The 12,578-nt window shown below is 41.7% G+C and overlaps 1 protein-coding gene across 8 annotated transcripts in view; it reads left to right on the top strand.

Moving 5' to 3' along the window:
- RORA (RAR related orphan receptor A) overlaps window positions 1-12,578 on the top strand; it is a 779,268-nt gene that overhangs the window by 706,369 nt on the left and 60,321 nt on the right. The window contains exon 1 of one of the 8 annotated variants that reach the window (XM_043918830.1): window positions 5,980-5,998. The exons of the other annotated variants lie outside the window; for them this stretch is intronic. The gene's annotated coding sequence lies outside the window, so the exon portion shown is untranslated. Of the gene's footprint in view, window positions 1-5,979; window positions 5,999-12,578 lie in introns of those variants that run through there. 8 annotated transcript variants of the gene reach the window in all.

Genomic DNA, 12,578 nt, shown 5'->3' with positions numbered 1-12,578 from the left:
CCAGTAGAACCTGGAATGATGGCTAGCAAAGGGAAAGCATGAAGTCCCAGGTGTAGAGGACCTCTGTGAATGGCCAGTGGGTTCGTGGCTGCTGACTTTGATGGGCCCACAGCACTTTCACCTGCCCTACCTTCTCAGAGTGTGAGGAGTAGTCAATGGTACTCTCTTCACCTACAGAATAAACAGAACTAGGGAGATCACCTACATCCTCAGAGTAGGAAAAAGTTTCCCTAAAATACTTAGCTGAGTTTTACAAAACGTGTTTTCAGATAACTACCTTAGTTCTCTATGTTTCTATGATGAGCTTGTGAAAGAGAAGGGGCATGTGATAAGGTAAGGATCAATGGTTTAAGATCAGAAGTTATCACTGAGGCCAGATTTCTTTCTCCCTGTTCCTATTCATAAAACTATCCACAGCACCTTCAGTTTTGTTTGTTTGTTTAGTATAGTTGCTTTACAATGTTGTTAGTTTCTGCTGTAAAACAAAGTAGATCAGTCACATGTATACATATATCCCTTCTCTCTTGAGCCTCCCTCCCACCCCCCCAACCCCTTTATGTCATTACATAGCACCAAGTTGAAGATGAAACAAACTGAGTTTTTTGTCTTGAGGATAGATTTCATTTGGAGAAGACTAGGGAATGTACGTGGCACTAGTGGTAAAGAACCTGCCTGCCATTGCAGGAGATGTAAGAGATATGGGTTCAATCCCTGGATTGGGAAGATCCCCTGGAGAAGGGCATGGCAATCTACTACAGTATTCTTGTCTGGAGAATCCCGTCGACCAAGGAGCCTGGTGGACAACAGTCCATAGGGCTGCAAAGAGTTGGGCACAACTAAATCAACTTAGCATGCACACACACACACACACACACACACACACACACACACACACACACACACACACACACACACACACACACACACACACACACACACACACACACACACACACACACACACACACACACACACACACACACACACACACACACACAGAGGCAATGCAGAGCACCACCCACCCCACCCCGCCACCCACAAACAATTGGATAGGTCTGAAGGAGAGAGAGCATGGAATAAAGATGAGAAGCACCCAAGAGGTATCCCATTTTTTTCTCCGAAATACTCATCTGAGATGCCAGATTCTCTAAAAGCATCCATTACGGTTAATGGGAAACCCTCTGTCATCTGTGCTTTTTGGGAACGTAGACAAGCTCCTGTTTCAAGTTGGGGAGATTTGTGTAAGAGAAAGAAATAGCAGAAAATAGGTCAACAAAGTCAAGTGACCTACAGATGGGTGTTTCGAGATGTGTAAGCTGTGGTTCCACAGTCACTACCCAGATTCACTGAAAGTAAAGGCCGGAAGTGGGAAGATGTTCTCTGGGCATGATGGAAAAGAGGGTTTATCATTTTTCTTTCAAGTAACTACTGCTTGAAACATTTTGTTTTAAGTTTCTTCAAAGTCATTTTGCTCAACAGATGACAGTCTTTCTTAGAAAAGCAGTAGAAGAAAATGTCAAGTGATATGAGTGTTCTCTGGTCTTCCCTCTCTTCCCACCTGTGAACACAGTTCTTTTTTCCTTTATTGGCCCCATTCTGCTTGAAGATCACAACGTCGTGCAATCACTTCTCATTTCAAACAGGAACCTAATACCAAACAGAATTTAAACATAGCCACTCATTCTTTTCAACAAGGCTGTGTTGGCAATTATGAAACAGGGCAGACGTTGGCAAGCGCTTTCGGAATAATTATAGGGTTCCTCGAGTAGTACAGTATAAATAATTGTGGGTTTAAAAGCGTTATTGTGAGCAGCAATTTATACTAAAATTTATATTTGCTCCTTGAAACCAATATACGTCAAGAGTGCCTCACCACCACCCCCACCTCTCCACCTTGAGATCTCAAGGGCTTTGGAACCTTTTGATTCCATTGCACTTTTAACTCAGCAAGGCAACTGCAAGGCACGTCTGGGCTGCAGTAAATAGGGGTAGGAGTAATGTACTTAATAAGTGGGTATGAATGAAGTAATGAAACTCTTCTAGCTCTGGCCACCCGCTGTGCTCCCAGGGTACTGACATGCAGAAAGGCCATTTTGGTACCGAGAGAAGCTACGAAAGTGCAGTGGTATCACTTTTGCCTGGCAAGTAGGGCACAGCGAAGAAGATTATCACCTCTTCTTTGGCTGACGGTGGTGTGGAAGCAAGGCACAGAGGACTGAGACACAGGAAACTCACGAAGATAATACAGCTCTAAAATAGCCACAGATATTTATTTAAGTATCTGTTTTCCTCTCTGTGGAAACTTTCATTTTATCCTATGGCACTGTAAAGATGGGTAGGGATATCAGGAAAGTAGGGGTGGGGCTGGGACAGGGATGGGGAAAAGTCTGGGTGATGGAGGGAGCTGTTTGTTAGGGTGAATGCTCAATAGAGGCCTTTCTTTTCCAACCAGGTGACTGTCTGTGGCATCTTCTTGTCTCTCTCTTGATCCCAGTGGCTTCTCTTATCCAGTCTGAAAACTCCCCTGAGATGTTCACATCCTGAATGTTTCTCACCAAAGTAGCTAGTGTCCTCGGATAGTGTGGTTTTTGTTTCAATTGCCGTTCCTGGCTTCTGCTCTCTAAAACCCTTTTAAACCATATTTTCCATTATCGTTCAGTGCTGCCTTTGGTATTTAAATCAGCCTTTCAATGGGTCATTAGCTCTGTAATTAATTTCAGCTATTTTTAAATGGTGCCTTGGTTATTAAAGAGCTGCCATATTCTCAATAGCCTTGTCTTTCTTAGAGCATCCCTAAGCACTAGCTGATCTTTCTTTTTTTTAGTGCCAAAAATATGGTAATTTTTTTTCTTCTTTCAAATTTATTCTTCATTGGTAGGAAGAGTCAAGCTTTTTGAATGAGGACAGAAAATACTTAACTGTTACACTTCTGTGTGACAAACTTGGGCTTTTATTTTTTGTTCACATGGTCTCAACAGATAACCATCAAGGACTTCCTGGAGGCCAGGCCCTGCCTTATGTATTTTTTTGCCTGCATTTTAAAAATCAAAATTGGTAAATCACAGAATTTGAATAGAAAGTGATTTCATGGAGAAGCAGTGACTGTAACAAAATCATTTTAGCTAGTTAGTTACAGAGCTAGAGTTAGAACCCAGACCACCTGACTCTTAACCCTGTCTTTCTGTTTCTTTATGCTTTGTTATATAATATTAATGTAGCTGTTACTCTGTGACACTAGAAGAGGCTTACCACTTCTAATATTAGCACCAACAAGCCTGGCCCCACACCTTTGGCAGACGTCACATCACAATCAGAGCACGGTTCATCACAACCAACATCCCAAGCATCCACTAGAAATCCATCTGACTTGGGAAAATGAGCTGAAGCCCACTTGCTGCCTTGACCTTATAGTAATCCCAGGGTAAAGCAGTAACGCCTGGTTCAGAAAGGCAGATGGAGGTTGACTTTGATTATTGGGTATTATCTGAGATCAGATAAAGAGACCAACAGCTCATGTAGTAATAGTAATAGGGCTACCAGTGTGTAGCAGGCATTGAGATAGTCATTTACATATCTTCTTACATTGAGCCTTCTAACAACCTTGTGAAGTCATTACTACTACCTCTGAGGTACAGATTACACAATGGAGGACGGGAGGTTAAATAACTTGCCTGTGGTCACTGAGTTAATAAGTGGCCTGCTCAGCTTTTGGGTCCAGATTTCTATCTCTAAAGCTACTTCTTGCCCTCTGACAGCCCACACAGGCCATCCATGTGCTGACCACCTGTGAACCAGCCTATGATATTAGAGAAGTATTACTACACTTCTCATCCTTAGAGTCCTCCTTGCCTCCCCACCCCTAACCCTGGCCTTTTTTTTTAATCCTGTAAGTTCCTTTGACAACTTTGGGTGGCAAATGTAGTAAATGTAGTTCAGAAAAGAATCACTTGCTTTCCCCAAGTGATTTATGTTTGTTTTGTTTTTATGATAAATTAGGAATTCTTTCATTTATTTTGGTTCTCTTCTTGTTTCCATGAAGGAAATGCCTAGAACTGTCTAGGATAGCTTTAACAACCCTTTCATTCCCTCTAGAAGCAGGAGATGAAATTCTCTAATCTGTTCATTTCTATGTGTGTCAAGCATGAAACTAGGCACTAGGGGTACTGGATGAGGAGGAAAGACTGGTCCCTGTTGTGTATACCTTTCATTCTCAACATATGGAGAGTGGAGACAGCTAATAATTACCTAGCCTTCCAGGGAGTGGTAAAGGCGAGTTAAGTTTCTGTATCTCTAGGTACGTCTACCGGAGAAGGCAATGGCACCCCACTCCAGTACTCTTGCCTGGAAAATCCCATGGATGGAGGAGCCTGGTGGGCTGCAGTCCATGGGATCGGTAAGACTCGGACACAACTGAGCGACTTCACTTTCACTTTTCACTTTCATGCATTGGAGAAGGAAATGGCAACCCACTCCAGTGTTCTTGCCTGGAGAATCCCAGGGATGGGGGAGCCTGGTGGGCTGCCGTCTATGGGGTCGCACAGAGTCGGACACGACTGAGCGACTCAGCAGCAGCAGCAGCAGGTACATCTACAGTGCATGGTGGCCAGGACTGAGACTGGGAGAAAATGTCCAGTGGACACAGTTTTCTTTCAATATAATTTTCCTCTTTGATAAGACCATAATTTTTTTCAATCTGCCAGGACCTTCTCCCCCTCGATAACTCTTTCCACCCCCAGCTGCCTGCTGTTGTGCCTGTGATTCCAAAGCCCTCTGCATCTCCCTTCCCACCACCGTGAACCATGACCTGTCCTGCGTTTCATGTCATCAAGGTCAGGCCTACTGTGGCTGCCAAGACCTCCACCAGCCACTCTGATAAGTTAACCTCTGCTCACTTCTCCCAAGTGAGTGATTTCTGTTGATACCGCTTCTGTTTTTTCATCTGTGAAATGAGGAGGTAAGGGTCAACCTAGTGGGAAGGATGGCTGGAGACTGAGAAGATGTGGATAGGAAATCTCTCCTGTGTCTCTCACCAACTTGGGAATCTCCGGACAGTCGCTGTACCTCTCTGAGCCCAAGTTGTCTTGGCTAAAAAGTCAGGGGTGTGACTGGGTGATCTCAGAGGTCTTTACAGGCCTGGAATTCTGTCTGAAAGGTTAAATTTAATTCCTTAGAGCACACTAAACAAAACAAAAACTATGATTCACAAGAGGAGAATCATACTTTTATTGTCTAATCCAGAGAAAGAGTTTCAGACAAGGAAGGTTGCCGGTGAGGTGTAATTACAAGGGCAGTAAGAGAAATTATTCAAGGTTTTCTAACTTTCCTTCCAGAGGAAGGAAATGTTAGTATGGAACAGTTAGTATGATGGACTCTTATGGAGACTGTTAATGAAATGAGAACAGAGATGACTTTTCATATACCCAAATCATCTTTAATATCTTAAACCTTAGAAATAGTAGGTTTTAATTAAGTCTGTCACATCTGCTGACCATGATGTAGGAACTGAGCAGAGACCAGAAGGAGCCAAACCATCAGAATCACTTGTGTAAATGCCTGGCTTCCACTTCCTTGGTATCTGTCATTTTACTCCACATTGAGGTCAGTGTGGTAAGGCTCTTATGCAGTATTTATTTCCTTTTGCTTAAAAGATATGAGATTATCAAGGCAAAGGGCAAGGGCACTGAATCACTCTTACCAGTAATTTCCAAATGCTGAAGATAAATGTTCATCGATCTATTCTACAAAGGTGTATTAATGTTTATACATGCCTTGTGTAGCTATAGTTGTCACTCAATCGATATCACTATGGAACCCTGAGACATCTTGTAGAAATCTGAAAGATGCAACTTGATTCATAGCTGTCTTATCTTCTTCTAAAGGTGTTGGTTTGGTGTGATAAAGAATAAGTGGTCCACACAGCACATCTTTTGCACAAACTAAATTGGCAGAAAGAGCAGCAAAACCATTGTGGTTCTGCACAGTGCTCCTCTTGTTTTCTGTAAGTGTGGTAATGATTTCACACAGCTGAAAACTTATTTTTATAAGCCTGTGTTTGGTATAATATTAAGTTGTGAGTTCAGCCATTAAACTGTTATTGTTTCAGAATGAAGACAGCGCTATTTAGATTCCTTCATCTCTTTTGAGAGTCACCATTTACATGATAATATTTACCTCCATTTACATCTTTTTTCTGACTATCCTTAAGGAAAACAAATGATGTCAAGAAAGATTCTTTTCCAGTGAAAGTTTATTATATGCCTACAGTAACTTTAATCTCCTTAATGTTCAGATGAAGAGGATTGATAACTGATAACATGTCTATTGATATTTTCCAGATATGATTCTATAGCCCAAAACAATTTTTTATGTCTTTTTGATGAGCACTATAGGAAGAAACTATTGATACATAGATTATAAATTTTGCCTAGTCCATGATGCCTTCCTTGTTTCTTAAATTAATTCATGGGCAATGCGTGGAGGGGTGGGAATAACAAAAGCAAAATACACTGATGATATGATAGTGAATACCACTTCCTAACACTCTCAAGCCTCAGAAAATAAGTTTATTTTCTTCTCTCTTGTGCCCAACTTGATTGCATAGAGGAAAAAAAATAGGTGGCAACTGTTTTTTAATGTACTGTTAAATCCCCCCTATACAACATGCTTAATTCCTCATTCCTCATAACTTTGAGATGAAGCATCATGTTTTTGTTGCTTATTTACAATATACTCAGGCAACAGACACTGTACATAAAAGATACTATACATCATCAACCATATCAAGAATGCCAGAGTTTTCTGCTATGATCAATAAGACTATGCAACCATACTTACTAAGAAGTTCAATGGGAACAATTTAAAGCGACCAGATATCCTGGTATTTGATAAAATCTGATTTTTATCCACTAAATTATTTTGAACCAACCCTATGTACCTTCTTTTTTTCTTTTTCTGCACTGCACAGCTTGTGGGATCTTATTTCCCCAACTAGGGATCGAATCTGTGCCCCTTGCAGTGGAAGCATGGAGTCCTAACCACTGGACTGACAAGGAATTCCCATCCTGTGCACCTTTAAATGTAGTATTTATACTTCTTGCCTTTCAAAGTTTGAGGATTTCATCACTCACTCTCAGTATTTCTCAGAAAGGAACATGTTCTCTCATGGAAATTATTGAGTAACTTCAGCAAATTCAGGCCACCTGTTCATTGAAGAGTGTTATATTGTTCGAGTACCTAGACTGGATTGCCCAAAGATTCTCTTTTGGAAAAGTACCAGCACAATGTCCAAAATACCAGAGAGTGGAAAGTCATGGTCTGGATGGGGAGTGACTGTTGTGTTCATGGAGACAGTGTTTTCGCATGGCTGACATTAATGACAACCCAGTGCTATGCACTCACTGAATGTTTTCATTTCAGAAGAGAATCAAAACCACTGAGTACTTTCAAGTCGTCTTCTTTTACTGTGAAACCAGAAACCATGCCGATGGCGACTTCCAGTAATAATCTGGGTCCCTGCTGCAGGCTGTATTGAACCCCTCGTCATATAATTTTCTAATTTGTGTGTAGGTAGTTGTTGCAAACAACTTAGTTTATTTCAGAACATGACATCAGAAAGCATATTTTAATGCAGCAGTGATGGGTCATGAAATCAAAATTTCCACAAAGTCCGCACGAATTGAACAGTAACTTAAGGAGGAGGAAGTAGGCGACTCAGAAGTTCCTCCCAAAGTCATTTAGATTATTAGGTAATGAGGCTGATTTTATTTTAACAAATGTACTAGAAGGTATGCTTCCACGTGAACTTTGCCCCTTCAGAGCAGTCGACCGGGGAGGCTAAACCTCTGTGCCAAAAACACTGTCACGGCCAAAAACTAATATGTGATTTCTTTTCTGGAACCACTTTCCATTCCTCTGGCAAAGTTTGAATATTCTCCATAGTGACCATTGTTCCTCTGAAAAAGCACATTTTATTTTTAAAAACAGCCAGTAGTTACTGGGATGAATAAAGAGACCAAGCCAGACTGTGCACCTTTAAAAAAAAAAAAAGCGACTCTTAAGTGACAAGTTGTCTTTCTCATCCCGTTGGCAATAAGAGCAGTTGCCAAAGGAGTTCAAAGTGGTCTGTGATAATGATAGCATAATACTTTGACTATCAGTCCTCATTCTAGGCTGGTGCCAGTGACTTTGCTGGAAGAAAACATTGGTGGCTAATTGTCTTCTTCCAAAAAATTAATATGTAGCTAATGGTCCAAAGGGGCTTCCCATGTGGCTCAATGGTAAAGAATCTGCTTGCCAATGCAGGAGACACAGGAGACAGGGGTTCAGTCCCTGGGTTGGGAAGATCCGCTGGAGTAGGAAATGGCAGCCCAATGCAGTATTCTCGCCTGAAAAATCCCATGGACAGAGGAGCCTTGTGGGGCTCACCACTGAGCACGCACACATGATGGTCACAATAGAAACAAAGGGTGGTCAAAAGCCATCCTCTGTCACAGCACGGGAGCACCTCCACACATCCAGTGTGTGTCCGTTGTCCCGACAACCGCCTCACCTCGATCGCACATGTTTTCATTTGTGTCAGAATTACTATTCCACAGACTAACACAGCTGGATAGCAAGCAGCGAGGGTGGGAAGCCGAATGGAGGGAAAATAGAAGGGAAACTCCTGCCTGGGAAGACCTCAGAATGATGATTCCCACTGTCATAACCCGATGGTGATCACAGAATTCTGACTGCAGCACCAGTTGAGAAATCACTAAGAGGAAGCAGAGTTAGGTTCTCAAGCACTGTGGAGCCGCTTGGCGCTTTTCCTGCTAGGCAGTGCAGAGCTCCCTGGTTCCGGGCTGGGCGAACCTCACCTCCTTACTCAGCATGGGCTTCAGGACAAGAGCACCCTGGGGAATTTGATGGAAAATGGGAGGTTTGGCAATGACGTTTTCTCCATGAGAAGTCCTACCCATATTTTGTCTTGTTTCACAGTTCAGTGTTTGGGAGTATAAAAATGGACTTTCTTCAAGTTTCTTTTTTGTAAGGTTTCTCAAATGCTACTTACTGGATAATATGTAGAACTGTTACTGATTTTCTTGTCCCTGTGCCTTTCACCCAGGGATTGTTTTGACTTGTTGCAGATGGAGGAAAATAGCCACAGGGGCATGAAATATGGCAGCAATCCTAGACGAACTGTTCATTCTTACATCTACCCCTTGTGATCTCAGACCCTTTGGCCCTCTAAGCCCACTGCTAAAGTCTTTGTGGCTCATCTCCCCACTCCCACCCCCACCCCCATTTAGCAATTATTCTCTCCACAGACTGGCCAAACATTAATTCAAATAACAATGAATACAAATTTTAATCCCTAGAATGTTAAAATACATCATGTTGCCTATTTTAACTTGTGCCTTTAAAAGCAGTTGAAATGGGGGCCTGTAGATTAAGAGGTCAGAGAACCAAGCTACAGTGCAAATAGGGATGGGTCAGAGAGAGCACATTGCAAATGTACAGATCTTGGGTGTGTTAAATGTATTAAGCACTAATGATCTGAATCATGAAAAAAACTGGAAGAATTTGTTTCTTTGAATTCATTGATATCACTGATATCAAGATATTTGAAGAGCCTTTGGTTACAGTTAAAATAAAAAACAAAAAATGTTCTGCTGAAAAAGGTTAAAAAAAGAGGTAAAATAAAATACATCATGAGTTCAGGGAGTTCATTAGTTGACCTTCAGGGTTTTCAGCATTTTCCTGTATCATCCTCTCTTACCTCCCCATCTCTCGGTTTTAGCTAAATAGAACATGGGCCTGGTAAAGTCAGTAGGGCTGGAGAAGCAACATAGCTATTTATCAGGTTAGGAGAGGAGTGAAGAAGTGTGGTGTCTGGTGGGGCTGAGGGTTCCCCAACCCTTTGACCCTTTGACATAGGTTAGACCAAAGGCAGCTTTCAGAGAAAAGGCAGCTTTTCAGAGTTTGAAAGACTGCTTTCAGGGTTTGGTTTTCTCCATTTTAGTCTCTTCCTGAAAGCCCCTTTAAGGAAAGCCCCTGGAATGACACAACATAAAAGTCACTCAGACCTTTTATAATCATTGCTCTCATTCACTATGCCTGAGAACTCCCTGCCTTATAGATAGCATTATGTTTTTGCAAAGTGCACTGAACTTTGATACAGGTTCTCAAAGAATATTTGTAAAATTATGCCCTGAGAAAACATTCTTTGAAATGAATTAGTAATGTCCAGAAGTCAAGAAGGAAAGGAATGAGGAAAGAAAGGAAAATAATAAATTCACTTTAAAATGAACTGTCCTGTCTAATTGGGCAATGAAGTGTTCCCTCTTGAGCACCATTTAGCTTAATAGACCAAAAGATGGGAAAGGATTGCTCTTTCATAGATGAAGTAATTCACTCTAAAGAAACATTTGGATATTTCTCTGGTAGAGTTACCTGCTTTGGTAAATTATCAGTTCATCTTGTCTAACTGACAACTCAAAAAGCTAATTCCAAGAACAGGAAATTGACTTTAATAGAAAAGTTGTTTGTTTATTTTAGAGAGTGGGGATGGGTAAGGACCTGGTCAAGCTTATACTTGTGACATATTTTCAAAATATTTTAAACAAATAATAATTCCTCATAAGTGCTAGCCATCTTTCTGATTATTGGTGGTTATGTTTGAGGTGTGACTGATTTTTTAAACAAAGTTACCAAGGATATGCACCTGAAAAAATCCTGTCCCATTCAGAATTTCAATTTGAACATCTGTGCACTTATGCAAATGATTTTTTTTCTAAGCCTTAATTTTTTTGAGCTCTATATTTTTGGGAATTGCTTTCAGTGACTTGTTGTTTAGTCACTAAGTCACGTCCGCCTCTTTTGCAGCCCCATAGGCTGTAGCCCGCCAGGCTTCTCTGTCCATGGAATTTCCCAGGCAAGACTACTTGAGGGGGTTGCCATCTCCTTCTTCAGGGGATCTTCTCAACCCAGGGATCGAACCCGCGTCTCCTGTCCTGGCAGGATTCTGTACCAGTGAGCCACCAGGGAAGCCTATGACTGCTTTCAGTCCCTTTAAATAACAAGAAAGGCAAGATCAGGGCAGGAAATGGTAAGTAGTTAGGTTGATTTTCCTTCAGCACTAGACTACATCTCACAGGGAAGTCTCTTTTTGTCTGATGAGTACATTTTGATGTTACAGCCAGACCTTGCTTCCGAAGTTACTTCTCTGTGTCCTGATGGTCCCTGACATGGCATTGGACTTAGTCCTTGACTAAGAAAATTGTTACTGGGAAGCATATAGCTTGAGGTCCTAAAATGCTTCACTGATAGAGATAGTTTTGTTTTGAAAAATAAGTAACAATGGGAAGTCGATGTGCATTACTGATGTCATATAGTCTTTGCCTCTAAGGATTTAAAGCAAAAGCACACCTATTGTGGCCTTCCATAAAAGGAGATCAAACCAGTCAGTCCTAAAGGAAATCAACCCCAAATATTCATTGGAAGGACTAAATACTTTGGAAGTACATTGGAAGTACATTGGAAGCTCCAATACTTTGGCCACTTGATACAGAGCCAACTCACTGAAAAAGACCCTGATGCTGAAAAAGATTGAAGGGGACGATAGCGAATGAGATGGTTGGATGGCATCACCGATTCAATGGAGCTGAGTTTGAGCAAACTCTGGGAGACAGTGAAGGACAGGGAAGCCTGGTGTGCTGCAGTCCATGGAGTCAGTCACAAAGAGTCAGATGTAGCTTAGCAACTGAACAACAACAATGAAAGAGAGAGAAAAATTAAAGCATCCTAGTTCTGCCCTGGGACATTCAATTGAAATTGTTTACTATGAAGGGAAAAAAATATTTTCCATCCACATCGTGTTTGCATTTTGTTGTCCTGTCTCTTCTGTATGATAGGTGCGATATTGAAAGGAATTCTCTTTGATTGATAGTAATAAACCTTATTAAAAAATAAATAATAAGGCCAGAAAAAGAGGGGCAGGTGTATAGAAGCAGAGTGTTCTAGCTCCAGTGGGTATTCTGCCAGAGCTTTTACTCTGGACCTTGGTGAGAACATTTCAGCGCACTCCCTTTCCTGAACCAAATGCCATTAACATGGACAAACTAGTTGCCAGATGGAGTTCTCTTCCACATTCTGTGTCTACTTCTCCTGACACCTTAGATGACACCTGCCGGGTTTTGCCATTTAAGATGTCCCAACTGTTAGGGAAACAAGGGTTCAACTCACTCTTAAGTCGTCATATCGCCGTGAAATATAGCAGGACAGGATCTGGAAGATTATCCAGTACAACACTGCACCTTGAGGCAGGGGATATCCACATTGTTCCCTAAGAGGGAAGCTGAGCCCTGGAGAAGAGGTTCAGAAACTTTCACACATATCTGGTAAGTTTCGCAGCCTCCTAACCCAGCAGCTGTGTCCTTTCCTCTGCTTCCCATCTCTTCGTGACGCCAGCCTTGCTGTGGGCTTTCCCTAGAAGGTGGGGGAGCTGCTTGATCCCAATGGTTTCTTTCCACCACATTTTGTACCTGCTTGGTGTTACATCTCATATGAGGCCTCTGCAGTAGAAATAACGCTGCTGAACT

Source organism: Cervus elaphus, chromosome 12 (assembly GCF_910594005.1).
Source record: "Cervus elaphus chromosome 12, mCerEla1.1, whole genome shotgun sequence".
Classification (NCBI taxonomy): Eukaryota; Metazoa; Chordata; class Mammalia; order Artiodactyla; family Cervidae; genus Cervus; species Cervus elaphus.
The sequence above is the reverse complement of the archived record's forward strand: the minus strand, read 5'-3'. Positions and strand labels throughout refer to the sequence as shown.